The sequence below is a fragment of the Carcharodon carcharias genome, chromosome 3, assembly GCF_017639515.1.
Source record: "Carcharodon carcharias isolate sCarCar2 chromosome 3, sCarCar2.pri, whole genome shotgun sequence".
Lineage (NCBI taxonomy): Eukaryota > Metazoa > Chordata > Chondrichthyes > Lamniformes > Lamnidae > Carcharodon > Carcharodon carcharias.
In genome coordinates, this window is record NC_054469.1 from 41,410,234 (window position 1) to 41,433,116 (window position 22,883).

The window sequence follows — 22,883 nt, forward strand, 5'->3', positions numbered from 1 at the left end:
CCAAGCAGAACAATGTGCCATAGATCCAAAAATTTGTAGTGATTTTATTAAGGAAAGGATCATTACAAAATTTAGAGGGTCCAGCTGATGATATTAACCAAGTTCACTTCACATAACAAGTGTCGCCATTTCAGCCAACATTGTTGACTGAACTCTAATCTCCATTGCTTGACTCAATGTTCCCATGACAGCAGAGTGGTAGGCCATTATTCTCAGCTATCACACCAAACACAGGCCTAACATAACACGTTGTCCTCAGTATCAATAGCAATTGAATTATAACTCCATCAATCCATAATCTTAAAGATAAAGCAGACTACAATTCACAGAAGGAAATCGATGTCTTGAAATGAGTTAATATTTGCAGTAAATGCTGGGCTATTTCACAGTACTATGGAAAATTGCTAGTAAGACAGCTGCATCATTAATAGGCATATCAGTGAGCCCAATGTATACAAAGATCGGCTGCACTTACCAAAAGGATTTTAATAGTCTTGGGAGGGGTTGGTGCACCTTGTTATAAAGACAGGAGTATTGATAAAAAAAAGCCTTGGCAACACATTACCTGCAAATTAGATGAACAGTGGATTGCTAATACTCTATGATTGCCTGAAAAAAAATCATTTCTCATTGATTGTCATTGTTTGTTCAATACCAGAGTACACTGAAAAAAGGAAGTTTTAGGGGTAAAAAGTTTTCTCAACAGCATTAATAATCAATGGAATATTCTTTTAAACCACTTAGGTAGGCAACAAATATATTAAAATTTAATGTGACCAACATAATGCGTTCATCATAAGAACCACCGGGAGCAATTTCATTCTTTTTCTTACAATTAGTTTAAAAAAAAGTCACTTTATCAGTTTTACTTAATAGGGTTTAGAGATTTCTAGCCCAGGTGACATCCATCAAGCAAATAGAAATATATAGTCAAACTAAGAGGGCACAAGTCAGAGGGAGTCATGCTCAAACTAGTTAAACCTAGTTAAGCTAGCCAAGCTACTTACACCTATCATTGCTGCTCATTGAGGCATGAGGAAGATGTTTTTAGTGCTGGAGGCAGCTATGAGAAGAGTGAAAGGCTGATCCTGAGCTCCAAGTTTTGCACAATGACCAGAGCGTTCTGGATTTTTACAGCTGTCAAAGGGAGAGGCTGAGGGTTGATCTAAGAAAAGTTTAGAAAATAGTGAACGGTGTGGAAAAAGTTAATATGGGAAATTACTCAAAGTAAGTTAAGGGAATAGGATAAGGTAACATAGATTCCAATGAGTGAAAAGCAAATTTAAGAATGCTATCAAGAAATTCTTCTTCACGTAAAGAGTGATCAACTTATGGAATAGATTCCCGCAGAGAGAAATGGTGTAAAAACCATAACTCTACTGAAGAAATAAAGTCTCACCACCAGCAGTTACATTAAACCCTAACTCTAAATGGCTTAGGCTTCCCAACTCTCAAGTAGACCAATATTACACCTGTTTCAGGTTAATTCTCTGTTTTGTTTTCTCTTTCTGAGTTGTCCTATTAGCTGCTCAGCATTAAATTGTGGATTACCTGAAACTTTTGCAAGCTCAGCTTCAGCAGGACAAACAAAACCCTTTTCTGCCCTCATCACAAATATCACTTCTGGGCCCCAACTCAATTCCCTTTCTAAAGGCTTATTCAGGCTGAGCCCAACTGTGTGTAACCTTGGTTTTGTGGTCCAGAGTCAAACTTCAAAACCTCACAATTGGTCTAACACAAAGGGAAAAATGTTTGATAATGCCCATTTTCAGCTGCAGGGATTATGACACTCGATTACCCTATGCTTGGTTGCGTTGAGGCAGTCAGTAAACAAACTTCATGCTGCTGCCGACTGAAAAGCCGAAATTTCTCTATGTGACGATGAGCTAGAGCCTCTTAATGAAAGTCCTGATTGATAACGAAGTCATGAGGGTATCGTGCATTGAGCAATGTGAGAGGTTGGTTATGTGGTGGGTCGGGCATGGCATTTAAAGATACATTCACTGCTTTTAACAACCCATGTGAGGTCATGGAACTTTACTGGCATTGCAGCCAGATCTTCAGGACCAGACTGTGGGAATTGACCTCTGTGGCCAACTGCTCCCATTCCCTTCTCAGTGTGTGTCTTTAAGGCCCTCCTGGTTCCTATAGATAGCATCTCTCCTCCCTTCTACCTCCATCACCAGGGCCTCTGGTGCTGCTTCAGAATACCCAGGAACTCTCTCTCTTGCCTGTGGTTCCATTTGCTGTCCTGACAATGCTATCAGCCTCCCACCCACCTCCTGCTGCCTCCACATATCTCCAGCTATTCAGCTTTGGCAGGCACACTACTTCAACACATTGCACCACACTCACTAACATTCTTACCTCTTACCTTCCTCTTGCAGGACAAGATTTCGGGTAACGGGGGGAGCAGAGCAGGGTCAGAGTGGGACAGGAACATCTACATCACCTATATAAAAAAAAGAAATAAGGAGGGAGAAGATTAAATATCAGGGTAAACTAGCCAGTAATATAAAAGAAGATTGCAAGAGTATTTTTAGATATATAAAGGGTAAGAGGGAGGCAAATGTGGACATTGGGCCGCTGGAAAATGATGCTGGAGAAATAGTAGTGGGGAACAAAGAAATGGCGGAGGAACTGAATAGGTACTTTGCATCAGTCTTCACAGTGGAAGACACGAGTAACATCCCCAAAGTTCAAGAGAGTCAGGGGGCAGAGTCAGGAGAAGGTGCTAGGAAAACTGAAAGGTCTGGAGATTGATAAATCACCTGGACCAGAGGGATTACACCCCAGAGTTCTGAAGGAGATAACTGAAGAGATAGTGAAGGCACTAGTGGTGATCTTTTAGGAATCACTGGAGTCAGGGAGGGTCCCAGAGGACTGGAAAATCGCTAATGTAACTCCCCCGTTTAGGAAGGGAGTGAGGCAAAAGACGGGAAATTACAGGCCGATTAGCCTGACCTCAGTCGTTGGTAAGATTTCAGAGTCCATTATTAAGGGTGAGATTTCAGAATACTTGAAAGTGCATGGTAAAATAAGGCAAAGTCAGCATGGTTTCATCAAGGGGAGGTCATGCCTGACAAATTGTTAGAATTCTTTGAGGTGGTAACGAGTAGGTTAGACAAAGGAGAGCCAATGGATGTTATCTACTTGGACTTCCAGAAGGCGTTTGACAAGGTGCCGCACAGGAGGCTGCTCAGTAAGATAAGAGCCCATGGTGTTAGAGGCAAGGTACTAGCATGGTAGAAGATTGGCTGCCTGGCAGGAGGCAGAGAGTGGGGATAAGGCTTCTCAGGATGGTGGCCGGTGACTCGTAGAGTTCCTCAGTGGTCAGTGTCGGGACCACAACTTTTCACTTTATACATTAATGATCTAGATGAAGGAACTGAGGGCATCCTGGCTAAGTTTGCAGATGATACAAAGATAGGTGGAGGGACAGGTAGTATTGAGGAGGCGGGGAGTCTGCAGAAGGATTTGGACAGGTTAGGAGAATGAGCAAAGAAGTGGCAGATGGATTACAACGTGGGGAAGTGTGAGGTCATGCACTTTGGTAGGAAGAATAGAGGCATAGACTATTTTCTAAATGGGAAGAGAATTCAGAAATCTGGAGTGCAAAGGGACTTGGGAGTCCTAGTCTAGGATTCTCTTAAGGTTAACTTGCAGATTGAGTTGGCAGTTAGGAAGGCAAATGCAGTGTTGGCATTTATTTCGAGAGGACTAGAATATAAAAGCAGGGATGCGCTGCTGAGGCTTTATAAGGCTCTGATCAGACCACATTTAGAATACTGTGAGCAATTTTGGGCCCCGTATCTCAGGAAGGATGTTCTGGCCCTGGAGAGGGTCCAGAGGAGGTTCACGAGAATGATCCCAGGAATGAAAGGCTTAACATATGAGGAACGTTTGAGGACTCTGTGTCTATACTCGATGGAGTTTAGAAGGATGAGGGGGGATCTGATTGAAACTTACAGAATACTGAAAGGCCTGGATAGAGTGGATGTAGGGAAGATGTTTCCATTAGTAGAAGAGACTAGGACCCGAGGGCACAGCCTCAGGGTAAGGGGAAGACCTTTTAGAACAGAGATGAGGAGAAACTTCTTTAGCCAGAGTGGTGAATCTATGGAACTCATTGCCACAGAAGACTGTGGAGGCCAGGTCATTGAGCGTATTTAAGACCGAGATATTTAGGTTCTTGATTGGTAAGGGGATCAAAGGTTACGGGGAGAAGGTGGAAGAATGGGGTTGAGAAACTTATCAGCCATGATTGAATGGCGGAGCAGACTCGATGGGCCGAATGGCCTAATTTCTTCTCCTATGTCTTATGGTCTTATAGATATAGAGAAGGAGATGGTGGAGATGGTGCTCTGCACATGGGGATGGCTTAGACTGAGGTTGTTGGATCTGGGGATCCTGAGAACATTTCCGATGTTCTGGTGTGTTCTGGTCTTCTGACCCTTCTCAAAACCCACATTACTCTCATCCTGCTATCTGGCATGAAGCACAAGCTGCAGTCTGAGCTCGGACACCTTGTTTTCCAGCCATCTCCCTTTTTCCTCGCCCTCAGCTCTCCCCTCTTGGATTTCTGCTTTCACACCCCAACAGCTGCCACTTGGCCAACTATTGCAACCTCATGAGGAAGGCTGAGAAACTGCTGTGACCTCAGATGAAGAAACACCGTCACTTGAGCTGACACTCGCAGCCACCAGCTCAGATACTGCATGTGCTTTAGAGTGAAGCCTAGATTGAAGATCTGCACATGGTGATTTAATGGGCATGGGTGGCCATCAGCGAGGGCGGGGGAAATGTCTAGCACGTTCATCAGCACCCCAATGGGCAGGGTCACAGACAGGTTCTGCTGCAGAGCACTCAAATGCGGGTTTTAGTGGGGGCAGGTACAGGAGTGGGCTGATGAGCATGCACACTGTGATGCTTAGTGCATTGCCACAGAGCATCTTGTCACTGTCAAAGAGCATGGAGAAGTCCGGCTCCAACTTGACACTTGGCTTGCTGCAGAGCCCAGAGCCCGTCCTTTAAAGCACGGAAGGGGTGGACAATTCCATGATAGCGCTTATGGACCCAACTGTGGTGCAGCCTCTGATGGCCAATATCTCAGCTTCCATTGCAGGACTAACAGAAGTCACCCAGTGCTACAGGAGAAGATCAGACTAAGGTCATGAGATCCATGCTTGGCCCCATGTAGCCCAAAGAAGCATGCAGTTCCTCCCAGCAGTCCAGCAACCTCCAATAGATTACAAGAATTGCTGTGGTGCCACCCTGGGAGAGTGACAGAGGAACTATGGGACATGAATCTGCTGTCCTCGCCCAGAATAACAGTATTCGCTCTCTCACCACTGCCACTCCATTAGTGCTTATGCTATTGTCTCTCAGCCAGCCAGGCCAGACTGCTGCTGTCCATGATGAGATGGATGAAGGGGCCCACAAGACCCATAGCTGATCCAGATCATCCTGCAAGGGCATTTGCAGTGTCCCCCAGTGAAATTCAGCAGTCTGCTTCATGCTGCAGCCACTGAGGAAGGACTCAGTGGGGGCACTACATCAGACATTAAGCAAATGCAAAGGTGAATTGTTCAGTTTGGTATGTATTATTTGAAGTATTGCTGGATAAAGTTGTAATGAAATGTTTTTTTTTGCTGGCAGCTTTTATTTCAGAATTTTGGTTAAGAGGACACAATGACTGTATGTAATGGATTGAAAGGTGGGAAAGTGTGAAGCAACTTTTAAAATATTCTTTCACAGGATGTGAGCACTGCTGGCTAGGCCAGCCTTTGTTGCCCAGCCCTAATTGCCCTTGTGAAGGTGGTGGTGAGGCACCTTCTTGAACCGCTGCAGTCCATGTAGTGAAGGTACACCCACAGTGCTGCTCGGGAGGGAGTTCCAGGATTTTGACCCAGTGATATAGCTCCAAGTCAGGATGGTATGTGGCCTAGAGAGGCACTTGCAGGTGGTGGTGTTCCCATGTGTCTTCTGCCCTTGTCCTTTTTGGAAGGTTTGGAAGGTGCTGTTGAAGGAATCTTCATGAGTTGCTGTAGTGCATCTTGTAGATTGTACACACTGCTTCCACTGTGTGTCTGGAGTGCAAATCAAGCAGGCTACTTTGTCCTGGATGGTGTCAAGCTTCTTGAGTGTTGTTGGACCTGCAGTCATCCAGGCAATTGGAGAGTATTCCACCACATTCCTGACTTGTGCCTTGTAGGCAGTGGACAGGCTTTGGGGAGTCAGTAGGTGAGTTACTTGCTGCAGCACTCCTAGCCTATGACCTGCTCTTGTAGTCACAGTATTTATATGGCTGATCCAGTTCAGTTTCTGGTCAATGGTAACCCCCAGAATATTGATGGTGGGAGATTCAGCATTGGTAATGTCATTGAATGTCAAGCAGAGATGGTTGGGTTCTCTCGTGTTGGATATGGTCTTTGCCTGGCACTTACGCGGCACAAATGTAACTTGCCACTTATCAGCCCAAGCCCGAATATTGTCCTGGTCACACCCTGCAGCAGTTTCTGTGTAGCCGGGAACGCTGGTGAACATTGTGCAATTATCAGTGAACACCTTATGATGGACCAATAAGGTGGAGCTCTGTTACTTGGAGAAGCTGAGGTTGTTCTCCTCAAAGAAGAGAAAATTTGAGAGAAGATTAGATAGAAGTGTCAAAAATCATGAAGAATGCAGACAGATTAGATAGGGAGAAACTGTTCCCATTGGCGGAAATTTCAAGAACTGGAGGACACTGATTTAAGATAATTGTGCAAAAAAAAAACAATGGAGACATGAGGAAATAGATTTTTGCACAGTGAGTGGATAGGATCTGCAATGAATTTTTTTTTAAAATTCATTCATTGGATGTGGGCTTCACTGGCTGGACCACCATTATTTGCCCATCCCTAGTTGCCCTTGAGGGTATGTTCGAGGCAGATTCTATCATGGCTCTGAAAAGGAATCTGGTGAATCTGAAGAGAAAAGAATTGCAGAGCTATGGGGAAAGGGCGGAGTGGGACTAGCTGAGTTGCTCTTGCAGAGAGCAGGCAAGGATGCAATGGGCTGAATGGCTTCCTCTTTTGTTGTAAGCATTCAATGATTCTCTGAAAACCTTATTTGTGCCTTTTGTTATCTCTGGGCTCCATTTCTATAACAAGATTGACTCAGCTGCATTTTTGCTGGAGTGGGAGAGGGTAATGTAGTGGCAATATCACTGGACCAGGAGCCCCTTTAAGCCAAAGCTAATGCTCTGGGGACATTGATCCAAAATCCCTACATGGCAACTGGTGGAATTTAAATTCAATTAATAGAGTCTGGAATTGAAAGCTAGTCTCAGTAATGATGACTATAAAACTATCATTGATTGTTGTAAAAACCTACCTGGTTCACTAACTTTAGAGAAGGTAATCTGCCATCCTTGGCCTGGCTTCAGATCCACAGCAATGTGGTTGACTCTTAACTGTCCTCTGAAATGGCCTGGTAGGCCACTCAGTTCAAGGGCAATTAGCGATGGGCAACAAACATTGGCCTTGCCAATGGCACCCATCCCATGAAATAATAAATTTTAAAAAACTCAGAAAAATAGTATTTGAGAAAATGCAGGTGAAGTGAATCAAGGCTCACACCAGAGAACAGTAAATGTGAGTTTTAAAGTTTCAGTTTTGCTTTCAAATATTTATGAACTCAAAGGTCAGATGGCACTAAATTACTAATGAATATGAATACTTGCTCACTGTTAGAATGTAAGATTATTCATACAACTCTTTCCAAACAAGAGAGGGAATTAGGCCCCTCTCCCAATCAGGCTACCAGGAATTTGATTCCATACTACCTGCAATGAACAAGCCCTTTTGCTATACCTACAGTCACAGATAGTCAGCCCATCACCAGCAAACTAAGTGGCAGCTATGGTGGGATTTTAAAAATAATGATGGTCTTCATCCATTAGATTCTTTTCTACAAATTGAATTGTTTTCTCAGTTGGCTACTGACTTCAGGTAATGATAATACATCTTTTTTCAGCTACATAGAACACTGTTTTTCCACTAGCTATCAGCATCACATTTACTTTTGTAAATTAACACAAAACTGAAGAAGCAGACTATGCGGTAATTAATTATTTGAAAGATTTGAACATCTGGTGTGCTTCTTGCAAGATTTTACCAGTGCTATATAATCATTTTTTTCAAGAAAATAAGACATAACAATCATAAACTGAAGACTTAAAATGGTCTCATGTGGTGATTACATAAAGATTTTAAATGTTTTTTTTGTCCCAGTGGCTGCTAATTTAAGCCAATCCACATGGCCTCTGCCACTCTCTTGAATGAATAATAACACAGCAATCAAGCTCTTTTGTTTAGCTTTCTCATTAATTATGGTAGGAACTGTCTGTCATTGTGAATGTAATTGGACAAAAAAATTATAACTTTAGCAGACCAGAATACCTCCTCTGGTGACCTCCACTCCCACTTCCCAGTCCAGGCCCATGTGTGATATTACACTGTAACCCGATGGAGGGGAAATAGTAACTATTTCATGTTTGGTATCCAAATATTAAATGTCGCTATGGAAACGGGGAGAGAAATGTTAGTGTAGAACATCAATATTCACATTTAAAAATTAATTTTAAAAATAGTCTTTAGATTACTTCTCCTTTCAGTGCTGAACAGCATATGAGGCAATCCATTTAATCCACTGGTTTTTACATCCAGCAGATCATGACCTGGCTTTTTTCCCTTTTTAACCCAGTAGTTAGGTACCAGAACTCCTGTCTCTGCTCACCAGAACTGCAAACTGCAACCTCCTGACTTAGAGATGGACATGATACCACCAGTCATTGTATCTCGTAACATTTGCTGCCACAGCTCTGTCTACAAACATGCCTTTGGGAGTCACACAAAAAAATGTTTTACTCCTAAGTAGCACATTAGACAAGTGCTTTACTTTTAGACAAGAAGAATTTTAACATGGTGCCATTGTGCAAAGAGCTTAATGCATACTAGGGAGCTTTACAGTGAAGCTCTATCTGCTTATAATGTATTAAGTATACTCATACCTATAGCTATTTTCATGCAATAAAAACAATAAGGCTGCACATATTTCTTGTCCATCATACTTCCCACTTCCACCACATCTCACCCATGTAGATAGATTTCAAAATTTCCTTATCAATATTTCAACTGATTGGTGCATATTTCATCTTCATTTATCAGCAATGATTCATCATACAAAAGAAAGGCACAATACTGAAGCAAACATGAAAACCACAGTTAAATAAACTATGGTAAAACATGGATAGGAAGTGACAGCTACCAATTAAAAGAAGGTAATGTTACACCAGTCAAATCAATCTGAATATTGTTTGCAAATTCTTTCACCCACTGCCTTTTCTTTCAAAGTAACTGAACAATAATTATATCAATTGAGCCACTGCTTTACACCAGTCTTAAGTTTTATTTCCACTGAAGTACATCTAGGTGCAAAATAATAGTTAGTAGTGCGTTGTAGCCCGAAAATGAAAAAGCACCTTCCAAGCTATAAGTTTCCCAACAAAGCGATTAAACACTGTCTATTTAACTATTGTGAAGGACAAAATGTTACTTTTCTTACTGTCCGTGATCAATGTGTTCTTGTGTGTGAGGTGTGTATGTATTCATATGCCCAGAGTGATTGTTACAATTTAAATAATTCCAGCAGCAAGCTTTTTGTGAGTTTCAAAATAAAGGTTGTCCCTGAGGTTTAAAAATAAGATGTCTCACTCACTTGATTCACACACACTATGATTTACACAATGATTAGATACAGATAAAGAAAGAAAAAATGCAGCTACAATGCTGAATAGTTTCAGTCCCTCTTTTGTGGCAGGCATGTAATTCCTTAGATGAGTTGATGCTTTTAGTTGAAGTGAAGGTCTTATAAGCAGAGGTTTCTAGGTAAGCTGTGTGGCTTATTGCAGTTGAATTTCTAGGAACTTGGTTTTCAGATGAACTTGAAGTTGGCGCTTGAATGTTGGGGAGAGTCCTTCTTCCACTTTCAAGCTGTTGTTGTTTATTACCTTGCTGCTTAGTTGACTGCAGCCACTTTCGATGGCGAAAGTTCGACCACTTTCTGATTGTCTCTCTATCTCTGAGATGAATCTGAGATGGCATTTGGGAGTCATAAGAAAAATGTACGCATTCACTTCTTCATACTCACCGGACATTCACACACCGTAATCTGGCTCAAATACAGTTTCTCTGTTGCATTCCCTTTTCTGGGAAACCCCAGTTATGTTTTATCTGGTGAATGTTTATTAATATCTGTATACAAATATTGTGGATGGTGTTTCTACTAGACATATGATTCTCAACGCATTTAGCAGTTGACGAAAGTCCATGCTGGTTCCTGGGGAGCAGTCAGGTTTCACCAATCTGGATTTTGTTTGGAAGTTTGTAATATGTAAATTATTTTGACTGCTTTGTTGTGATGTCTGCAAAGCTCTTTACCCTTTCATAGCTACTTCCACAGCCAGGAGTATGGTAGTTTAGATTCTTGCCCACTGATGATTCCTACTTCTAGGGTAATGGTGTGGGGCGCATTATTTTTAGATATCGGTGAGGTGTTTGGGTTCATTCCCTGCATCTTATCATCAGTGGCCTTGCAAATCAAACTGTTGGATTCAGGTGGATTTAAGTATTGAATCCGAATCTATAATGGTTTTGTGGAAGATTCTGAGATAGTTGCATTTATACTTCTGTTTTGGCTTTTACAAGTATGGTTTGCCTTAAGAGTTATTGATTGCCTGTTTTCTGTTATTTTGGGGATAGGTTTGTCCACAATCTGCCCCATGTCCTTTGGGACATGTGTGGCTGGCCATCTTCTCCTGCACTGCCATGTGGTTCTTCGACTCACTGTCTGTTGGCTGGTTGGGAACTTCCTCTGTCCCAATTCAAAACCTGAAAGAAGGTTTCTGCTAACCAGACCTCTGGTTCTGCCCTTCATTCTTTTTAAATTCCATGGGCCCTTCTTTGGTCTCTTTCAAATCTACTGGCCTGGTTTTGGCCTCTTTAGCTTGTAGGGGTTCCATCCTGACTATTTTTTACCTCAGTAAAAAGTCTGCTGGCCTCCAGAAAGTCCTCTGGCTCTCCTTCTATGTCCCTGATCTTTATTGGCTCTATCGCCCCCTGAAGAACACTAGGGTCTTCTTCAGCTCTCAGAGGCTGTACCTCGTTTTTCTGGTTCCCTTCTACTTCCCCAGTCTCCGTGGACTGTACTTGACCTTCTGGGCACAGAACCTAGTACCCCACCAAGTTGTTTCCCAAAAATATATCCACTCTTCCCATAGGCAAACTCGGCATGACTTCAACTATCACTGCAGTTGTGACCCATTAAGTCTACAGGTGAATTTTCACAAGGGGAAATCTTTAAACATGTGTCAGTAAGGCCTTTTACTAGCAGGGCAGTGTTTGGCCTGATTTCAGGCAGCAAATCAGCAACCTTCACTACAAGCAGTGTTTGAAAACACTTTGGCTAGGGTTTTATGGCCCCTCCTGCCTAGAGGGATATTATGGTCCTGCTGAATTGAATGGAGATTTAAATGACTCACCACATCAACCAGGGGGAGACACGATATGGTGGGGCCATAAAATCTTGGCCCTTGTATCTTTGAAAATGACTATTTCCTTTCTTCGAGCTCATGATGCAAAACAAGTCATTTTAACTTTTTGCAAGAAACCTTAGTTGGTGTTTTACCCTACCCCTGTCCCATTTGAATCTGGATTTGGTACTTCCAAGGCTATGGACATGGTTATGCCTGAACCTTCCCTTGTTGGTTTCTTGGTGAACCAAAATTTTTCTTTTATGTGTCCCTACCCCTGCTTTCTGCACTGGAAGCAGGCAGAGCGTGGTCCTGCTGATTTACTTTCCAGCTTCTTTCTTTATCAAGTTGGGGGTTTATCTGCCCTTTCTTTCCTACTCTTCTTTCCTCTGGACTCTATTTCTGTTCCAATAATCTCCTTTTTATCTCCCCCTTGCTGATAAGACTTACTATATTCAAATTCCTTTTGGCTTAGAGGTTTATGGCTTAAATTGTGGTTTTTAGCGACCACAGCTGCATCTCTGATTTTGTAAACCCTTTGTTCCTCTATGTGAGTTTTGATGCTGTATAGGAGACAGTTTTAAGAGTTTCTCTTAACTCTTCACTGGTGCAATCTATTTTGAGGGCTCCGATCCAGTAATCAAAAGCTAACTGCTTGATTCTCTTAATTTCCAGGAAAGTCTGCGGGGTTTTTATGTGGAAGTGCTGCAATTGCTGGCAGTACGCCACTGTTATGAGTTCATAGGCACGTAGAATAGCATTCTTTGTCAGATCATAACTGGCATATCCTTCAACAGGCAGCATTCGGGCCTTTTCTACTAGCTGAACCTCTCTCAGGAGTGTCCAAAATTCTGCTGGCTATTGTAATTCTGCTGTCATTTCTTTTTGAAGGCTGTAAGAAAATTTCTGCAAATTTGGGGACAAATTGGGAATACCTTAGAAAATCAAAATTTGCCCCTGGTCTAAGGGTATTTAAATTACCACTAAGATAAAAGCAAAATACTGCGGATGCTGGAAATCTGAAACAAAAAGAGAAAATGCTGGAAAAGATCAGCAGGTCTGGCAGCCCTGTGGAAAGAGAAACAGAAACGTTTTAAGTCTGTGTGACTCTTCTTCAGAGCTAAACAGAAGTAGAAATGTAATAGAATTTATACTGTTAAAGGCCGGGGGAGGGGGGGGGGGGGTGTGGTGGAGCAGGTAAAGCTGGATAGAAGGTCAGCGTTAGGTGGAGTTAAGGAGAGAACTAAGGGGAGATTGATAAAGGTGTCATGGACACAGGACAAAGGGATTGTTAATAGTAGTGGTGAAGTGTCATGAAGCTATTAATGTATATAATATTTTGGAAAATATTTTTCCTTTAAAATAGAAGTTTAACCTGTGGGTATGTCTTAATTGGATTAAAGCCAGCTAGTCTGGGTTTTTTATTCATTTATGGGATGTGGGCTTCGCTGGCTGGGCCAGCATTTATTGCCCATCCCAAGTTGCCTTTGAGAAGGTGGTGGTGAGTTGCCTTCTTGAACTGCTGCAGTCCATGTGGGTAGGTACACCCACAGTGCTGTTAGGAAGGGTGTTCTAAGATTTTGACTCGGCGACTGTGAAGGAATGGCGATATATTTCCAAGTCAAGATGGTGAGTGACTTGGAAGAGAACCTCCAGTTGGTGGTATTCCCATCCATCAGCTGCCCTTTTTCTTCTAGATGGTAGTGGGTTTGGAAGGTGCTGCCTAAGGAGCCTGGGTGAATTCCTGCAGTGTATCTTGTAGATGGTACACTGCTGCTACTGTGTGTCAGTGGTGGAGGGACTGAATGTTTGTGGATGTAGTGCCAGTCAAGTGGACTGCTTTGTGCTGGATAGTGTCCAGCTTCTTCAGCGTTGTAGGAGCTGCACTCATCTAGGCAAGTGGGGAGTACTCCATCACATTCCTGACTTGTTCCTTGTAGATGTTGGTCAGATTTTGGGGAGTCAGGAGGTGAGTTACTCGTCGAACAATTCCTAGCCTCTGACCTGCTCTTGTAGCCACAGTATTTATATGGCTAGTCCAGTTCCGTTTCTGGTCAATGGTAACCCCAGGATGTTGATAGTGGAGGATTCAGTGATGGTAATGCTATTTAACATCAAGGGGCGATGGTTGGATTCCCCTTGTTGCCGCTGGTCATTGCCTAACACTTGTGTGGCGCAAATGTTATTTGCCGCTTGTCAGCCCAAGCCTGGATATTGTCCAGGTCATGCTGCATTTGGACATGGACTGCTTCAGTATCTGAGGAGTAATGAATGGTGCTGAACCTTGTGCAATCATCAGCGAACATACCCACTTTTGACCTTATGATGGAAGGAAGGTCATTGATGAAGTAGCTGAAGATGATTGGGCCTAGGACACTACCCTGAGGAACTCCTGCAGTGATTTGCTGGAGCTGAGATGACTGACCTCCAACAACCACAACCATCTTCCTTTGTGCTGGGTATAAGTCCAACCAGTGGAAAGTTTCCCTCCTTATTCCCATTGGCTCCAGTTTTGCTAGGGCTCCTTGATGCCACACTCAGTCAAATGCTGCCTTGATGTCAAGGGCAGTCACACTCACCTCACCTCAGGAGTTCAGCTCTTTTGTCCATGTTTGAACCAAGGCTGTAATGAGGTCAGGAGCTGAGTTGCCCTGGCAGAACCCAAACAGGGCGTCAGTGAGTAGGTTATTGCTAAGCAAGTGCAGCTTGATAGCAATGTTGATGAGCCCTTCCATTACTTTACTGATGATCGAGAGCTTACTGCGGGGTCAGTAATTGGCTGGGTTGGATTTGTCCTGCTTTTTCTTTACAGGACATATCTGGGCAATTTTCCTCATAGCCGGGAAGATGCCAGTGTTGTAGATGTACAGGAACAGCTTGGCTAGGGGCGCGGCAAGTTCTGGAGCACAAGTCCTCAGTACTATTGCTGGAATATTGTGAGGGCCCATAGCCTTTGCAGTATCCAGTGCTTTCAGCCATTTCTTGATATCATGTGGAGTGTATCGAATTGGCTGAAGACTGGCATCTGTAATGCTGGGGATCTCCGGAGGAGGCCGAGATGGGTCATCTACTCGGTACTTTTGCCTGAAGTTTGGTGAATGCTTCAGCCTTATCTTTTGACTGATGTGCTGGGCTCCTCCAATATTGAGGGTGGAGATATTTATGGAGCCTCCTCCTCCAGTGCTTTGATACATACTAGTTTTAACACGTAAGAGAGATAGTGTGCATTTGCATTTTTTGAATAGAGCATTCAAGAAGTCCAGTGAAAACTTGATGCCTATCTAGCAGCTACCAAGCAATATATTTATATCACTAATAAAATTGGTAGTATGAAAGGGGTTCAATTGTTAAAAATAAAGTTCAAAGAGGCTGGTGAAACAATGAGATTTTGAACTCAATTAGTGGTGGTAGGTATAACTTCAGTAGCTTTCCGGTGTGCAGGCAGAGGCAATGTTTGATCAAAAGGCAGTTGCAAGCTTCCAACAGGCTGCACAGTAAAAAGAAAACAAAACAAAAACAGGATTACCTGGAAAACCTCAGCAGGTCTGGCAGCATCGGCGGAGAAGAAAAGAGTTGATGTTTCGAGTCCTCATGACCCTTCAACAGAACTGATTTTTCTTTACAAGGAGAGGGGTGAAATATAAGCTGGTTTAAGGTGGGGGTGGGGTGGGGGAGAGAAGTGGAGGGGGGTGTGCGGTTGTAGGGACAAGCAAGCAGTGATAGGAGCAGATAATCAAAAGATGTCACGGACAAAAGAACAAAAGAACACAGAGGTGTTGAAGTTGGTGATATTATCTAAATGAATGTGCTAATTAAGAATGGATGGTAGGGCACTCAAGGTATAGCTTTAGTGGGGGTGGCGGGGGCATAAAAGATTTAAAAATAATGGAAATAGGTGGGAAAAGAAAAATCTATATAAATTATTGGAAAAAAACAAAAGGAAGGGGAAGAAACAGAAGGGGGGTGATGGAGGAGAGAACTCAAGAACTAAAGCTGTTGAATTCAATATTCAGTCCGGAAGGCTGTAAAGTGCCTAGTCGGAAGATGAGGTACTGCTCCTCCAGTTTGCGTTGGGCTTCACTGGAACAATGCAGCAAGCCAAGGACAGACATGTGGGCAAGAGAGCAGGGTGGAGTGTTAAAATGGCAAGCGACAGGGAGGTTTGGGTCATTCTTGCGGACAGACCGCAGGTGTTCTGCAAAACGGTCGCCCAGTTTACTTTTGGTCTCTCCAATGTAGAGGACACCGCATTGGGAGCAACGAATGCAGTAGACTAAGTTGGGGGAAATGCAAGTGAAATGCTGCTTCACTTGAAAGGAGTGTTTGAGCCCTTGGACAGTGAGGAGAGAGCAAGTGAAGGGGCAGGTGTTACATCTTTTGCATGGGCATGGGAGGTACCATAGGTGGGGGTTGAGGAGTAGGGGGTGATGGAGGAGTGGATGAGGGTGTCTCGGAGGGAACAATCCCTATGGAATGCCGCCGGGGGGGTGAAGGGAAGATGTGTTTGGTGGTGGCATTGTGCTAGAGTTAGCGGAAATGGTGGAGGATGATCCTTTGAATGCGGAGGCTGGTGGGGTGATAAGTGAGGACAAGGGGGACCCTATCATGTTTCTGGGAGGGAGGAGAAGGCGTGAGGGGGGATGCGCGGGAGATGGGCCGGACATGGTTGAGGGCCCTGTCAACGACCGTGGGTGGAAAACCTTGGTTAAAGAAGAAGGAGTACATGTCAGAGGAACTGTATTTGAAGGTAGCATCATCAGAACAGATGTGACGGAGGCAAAGGAACTGAGAGAATGGGATGGAGTCCTTACAGGAAGCGGGATGTGAGGAGCTGTAGTCGAGGTAGCTGTGGGCATCGGAAGGCTTGTAATGGATATTGGTGGACAGTCTATCACCAGAGATTGAGACAGAGAGGTCAAGGAAGGGAAGGGAAGTGTCAGAGATGGACCACGTGAAAATGATGGAGGAGTGGGGATTGGAAGCAAAATTAATAAATTTTTCCAAGTCCCGACGAGAGCATGAAGCAGCACCGAAGTAATCATTGATGTACCGGAGAAAGAGTTGTGGAAGGGGGCCGGAGTAGAACTGGAACAAGGAATATTCCACATACCCCATAAAGAGACAGGCATAGCTGGGGCCCATGCGGGTACCCATAGCCACACCTTTTATTTGGAGGAAGTGAGAGGAGTTGAAGGAGAAATTGTTCAGTGTGAGAACAAGTTCAGCCAGACGGAGGAGAGTAGTGGTGGATGGGGATTGTTCAGGCCTCTGTTCAAGGAAGAAGCTAAGGGTCCTCAGACCATCCTGGTGGGGGATGGAGGTGTAGAGGGATTGGACGTCCATGGTAAAGAGGAAGCGGTTGGGGCCAGAGAACTGGAAATTGTTGATGTGACGTAAGGTGTCAGAGGAATCACAGATGTAGGTGGGAAGGGACTGGACAAGGGGAGAGAGAAGGGAGTCAAGATAACGAGAAATGAGTTCCGTGGGACAGGATCAAGCTGACACGATCGGTCTACCGGGAGAGTTCTGTTTGTGGATTTTGGGTAGGAGGTAGAAGTGGGCCGTCTGAGGTTGGGAGACTATCAGGTTGGAAGCTGTGGGAGGAAGATCCCCAGAGGAGATGAGGTCAGTGACAGTCCTGGAAACAATGGCTTGTTTTTCAGTGGTGGGGTCATGGTCCAGGGAGAGGTAGGAAAAGTGTCTGCAAGTTGATGCTCAGCCTCCGCGAGGTAGAGGTCAGTGCACCAGACAACCACAGCACCACCCTTGTTAGCGGGTTTGATGACAATGTCAGGGTTGTACCTGAGAGAATAGAGTGCAGTAAGTTCAGAGAGAGAGAGATTAGAATGGGTGAGAGGAGCAGAGAAATTGAGACGAATAATGTCGCGCTGACAGTTCTCAATGAAAAGATCAAGAGAAGGTAAGAATCCAGAGGGAGGGGTCCAGGTGGAGGGAGAATATTGGAGGTGGGTAAAAGGATCCGTTGAACAGGGAGAGGACTCCTGCCCAAAGAAGTGAGCCCGGAGATGAAGACGGCGGAAGAAGAGTTCAGCATCGTGCCAAGCCCGAAATTCATTGAGATGAGGGCGTAAGGGTATGAAACTAAGTCCTTTGCTAAGCACTGAACGTTCAGCGTCGGAGCTGGGGCTGGGATTGGAAGATGGGGTGGGGACGGAGGGACAGGCAGGGGTGGAGGGTCCTAGATGGGTGTTGGTGTCGATGAGTTGTTGGAGCTTGCGTTCCTTAGCACTTGAGAGAAAGAGAAAAAGTTTCTTGTTGAGGCGTCGGATGAGACGAAGAATAAAATGAAACTGAGGGCACGCACAGCTTTGAAAAAGGGTGCGGCGGTGCTGCTGGAGGGAGAGGTCGAGTGTGTTCATATGGCAGCGCATGGCACTGAGTGTGGATCTCAGAATGTGACTGGAACAGCAGTCCGAGAAACGTTTTATGTCCCGGAGATACCTATAATCCTGGGTGGGTTCGAAACATGAGGGGTGGAATTTCAGTTGAAATCCACGTGGGGTAAGTCTGAGACGGAGACAGTCACTGAGAAAGGAGATATGGCTGTGAAGTCGGGTTTTAGTAAACACCTTGTCAAACACCAGGAGAGAAATGGAAAGCAATGAAGTTGAACAAGGCTAAAGAGAGATACGGAAATCTTGTCGCAGAGACGAACAAAACATCTTCAAGGTAGGCATTCCTTGAAGAGCAGTGGCAGTCAATTAAACACAGAGATAAAAACAAAAAACTGCGGATGCTGGAAATCCAAAACAAAACAAAAACAGAATTACCTGGAAAAACTCAGCACATCTGGCAGCATCGGTGGAGAAGAAAAGAGTTGACGTTTCGAGTCCTCATGACCCTTCAACAGAACTGATTTTTCTTTACAAGGAGAGGGATGAAATATAAGCTGGTTTAAGGTTGGGGGGGGGGTGGTGGGGGGGCTGGTTGAGAGAAGTGGAGGGGTGGGGTGTGTTTGTAGGGACAAGCAGCAGTGATAGGAGCAGATGATCAAAAGATGTCACAGACAAAAGAACAAAAGAATACAGAGGTGTTGAAGGTGGTGATATTATCTAAATGAATGTGTTAATTAAGAATGGATGGTAGGGCACTCAAAGTACAGCTCTAGTGGGGGTGGAGGGGCATAAAAGATTTTAAAAATAATGGAAATAGGTGGGAAAAGAAAAATCTATATAAATTATTGGAAAAAACAGAAGGAAGGGGGAAGAAACAGAAAGCGGGTGGGGGATGGAGGAGGGAGCTCAAGACCTAAAGTTGTTGAATTCAATATTCAGTCCGGAAGGCTGTAAAGTGCCTAGTCGGAAGATGAGGTGTTGTTCCTCCAGTTTGCGTTGGGCTTCACTGGAACAATGCAGCAAGCCAAGGACAGACATGTGGGCAAGAGTGCAGGGTGGTGTGTTAAAATGGCAAGCGACAGGGAGGTTTGCGTCATTCTTGCGGACAGACCGCAGGTGTTCTGCAAAGCGGTCGCCCAGTTTATGTTTGGTCTCTCCAATGTAGTAAAAATACAGTAAAAAGAACCTCATATTGAATTCATAAAGTGAAAATGTTTTCCCTGGTGTTTGGTTAAGTCTATGGGTTGTTGTTGCCTTAATGGAGATTAGTTTGGGAATTTGTTAAAAGTTATGATAGTAGGAATTTGTAGCCGTGTGTGCATATATTTTAACCTATGTAAATTAATAAAATGTTTCATTTACTTTAATGTAAAACCTTGAGGACTGATGGTCTGATTCCTGAATTTAAGGTCACATCTCAAACATAACATTTAAAGTTATAAGTTATGACAGTTATTTTAAGTTACCCTCTGCTTTACCAATAACTCTGCTTTACCAGTTGCATCGGTCATAACATGAAGCCTAAAGAAAGTGCTGATAGTGATGAAGGTAAGAAAGCTGAATGTGTTAATGGCAGAATGACATAGAAACAATGGTCCTGTGAAAGGGGAGGGGTGAAGGTGGTTGGGGAAAAGGATTAAAAATAAATAAATAAATGACTAAAAATAAATTAAAATTAAATTTTAAAAAATAAAAAGAAATTTAAAATAAAAATAGATTTGAAAAAGGGATTTAAAAGGAGGGAAAGATAGAGAAGAGAGTTTGTGGTCTGAAGTTGTTGAACTAAATGTTAAGTCCAGAGGCTGTAATGTGCCGAATCCTCCAGTTTGCATTGGGCTTCACTGGAACATTGCAGCAGTCCAAGGATGGGCATGTGAGCATGAGAGCAGGACGGAGTGTTGAAATGACAAGCGATAGGGACACCCCCAACACCTCAGTCCCTTCCCACGTCACCTCTCATGCAATTGCAGAAGGTGCAACATCTGCCCCTTTACCTCCTCCATCCTCACAGCCCAAGGGCCCAAACATTCCTTTCAAGTGAAGCAACACTTAATTTGCACCTCCTTCAATTTGGTTTACTGCATTCGCTGCCCCCAATGCAGTCTCCTATACACTGGGGAGACCAAACACAGACTGGGTGACCGCTTTGCAGAACACCTTTGCTCAGTCTGCAAGCATGACCCAGACCTTCCTGTCGCTTGCCATCCTGCTCTCATGCCCACATGTCTGTCCTTGGCCTGCTGCAATGTTCCAATGAATCCCAATGCAAACTGGAACAACGGCACCTCATCTTCCGATTATAAACTTTTCAGCCTTCTGGACTTAACAGTGAGTTCAACAACTTCAGACCATGAACTCTCTCCTCTATCTTTTTCTTTCTCCAAATGTATTTTTATTTTTTATTTGCTTTTATTCATTTATTTATTTATCTTTTATCCTTTTTTCCCAACCACTTCCACCCCACTCACAGGGCCATCAGTCACCTGTTCCATGTTGTTCTTTCACAGAGTGTCTACCCTGGGTCTGCCAGTAACACAATCTGCTTCCCCTATCACTATCAGCACCTTCTTTAGTCTTCACCACTATTATTAACACTCCCTTTGTCTTGCGTTCATGACATCTTTGTCAATCTCTCCTTAGCCCCCACCTATCGCTAACCTTCTATCCAGTTTCATCTGCTTCTCCCCCCCTTAAGCAGTATAAATTCCATCATATTTCTACTTCTCTTTAGCTCTGAAGAAGAGTCATATGGCCTCGAAACGTAAACCCTGTTTTTCTCTCTCCACAGATGCTGCCAGCTTTTCCAGCATTTTCTGCTTTTGCTGTTGTTGTATTTAATTACCACTAGGTAATGCCAGGTTATCCAGAGCTGCTGCAATCTGTCGCAGTTCCCTATCTCTCTGTGCCTGTAACTCTCTCTCAAGCTTTTCAAGCTGGAAAGCATACTCCTCCTGTCTCTCTCGGAACTTCCCTGCCTCTCTTGCCTTCTGGGTTTCACTTCTTACTCTTCCCTTCTTTCTTTTCTCTTTCCTCCTTCTCTTCCTTTCCTGAAGATCCAACTCCAGTCTCCACTCAACCAGGCGAATTTTGGCTAAGATAACCTAATCTGTTTCAGGTTCTGTTTCTTCTACCTGGTCCGAATCTGGAGTGAGGCCCAAATTCTTGGACAGTATCTTTAATACCTTGGATCTCCATGTCTTATTTTGTATATTAAGTTCTACCAGTTTAGCAATGTCTTTCAGCTGTTCTACGTTTAGGGATGCTAAACTTTGTGAAGTTAAGTCCTCCTCCTGCAGAAATGCTTTCACATCAAAAGTAGACATCATATTTACTATTGTTAGCACTAACAAAGTTTGCTGCTATAATCCCTTTGTTTTGTTTCCAATAATCTTGGCTATGTTATATTTCCCTTCTACTCCCAATTTCTTTAAAGTCAGACTTGGCTCATTTCTAATGGGTTTAATTTCAGACAACAGTATCCAATTTGTCAGAGTGGTCAAGAATCCCAATTTAAATAATTCCAGCTGCAAGCCCTTTTGTGAGTTTTAAAATGAAGAAGGCTATTTGTTATCCCACATTTGCCATGGAGGGTTAAAAACTTAATGTATCACTCATTCAACTCACACACATTGTCACTCACACAACAATTAGATATGGAGGAAGAGAAAATAAATATGATTGCAATGTATAATTGTCTCTTTGTCTTTCAGGGCAGGCCTATAGTTTCTTAATAGTTGTTGCTATTAGTTGAAGTGAAAGTTTTGTGAACAGAAGTTTCTCAGTAAACTGTGAGGTTTCTTGTAGTTGAATTTCCAGGAAGTTTGATGGAGATGAACTTGAAGTGGAACAGGCTGGGAGAGTCCTTCTCCCATTTTCAAGATATTGCGGCTGATTCAGTCACATTTGTTTACCACACATTGAATTTCAATGTTTCTTTTGTCCATGGTGAACTGGAAAGATGAGCCAGCTGGAATACTATTGTCTTTTTGTTAAGGTTCCATCCTTAAACAAAGGGGTGTGTGAATTTCTGGATGGCTGTGAATGGCCATATTTAACGGGGTATTCACGTGAGTGTCAGGAATGTCTGGAGCTGATGCTGCCAAAAGTCATATAGTTCACAACAGCCATTTTAACAGTCTGTTTTTGTTCAGAAATATTTAAAGTATTGTCTAAAACTTCATAATATATTGGGACACATCACAATTATCTCAAGTGACCCGCCAGTGCAGTATTGACAGAGAGCTGCACTGTCAGAGGCACAGTGTTTTGGATGAGCAGGGGAGTTACTCCTAATGTTCTGGCCAATATTTCTCCCTAATTTACTCACATTAAAATGGGTAACCTGGTCATTATTATGTTGCTGTTTGTAGGACATTTCTGTACACAAATTAATTGCCTCAGTTTCTACATTACCTCAATGACTACACTTCAATAGGTGCTTCACCACAAAAGTAAAACACCACAGATTCTGGAAATATTCAGCAGGTCAGGCAGCATCAGAAAGAACTCAATGAGCACTTCATTGGCTGTAAAGTGCATTGGGATGCCCTAAGTTCATGTAATGAGTTGTATAAATGTTAGTCTTTATTTTCTTTCTTTGTAGCCTTATAGGTACATAGTTTCATCTTACATTATATACAATTGTTCTCATAAAACAGCGTAATGTGATTAAGGCCAGAAGAAACTAGCAGATGTGTAAGAAGCAAAAGGATAAGGTTGGGCCAGGGATAAAAGTTCTAAACTGGGGAAAGGCTAATTTTACTAAGATGAGATGTGATTTGGCCCAAGTGGACCGGGAACACCTACTTGCAGACAAAACTGTGTCAGAGCACTGGGAGGCATTCAAGGAGGAAATAACAAGAGTACAGGGCAAATATGTTCCCATAAAGACAAAGGGAGAACACTGGATATCAAGGGACATAAAGGTTAGGATTAAGAAAAGAAAGAGAAGCTTA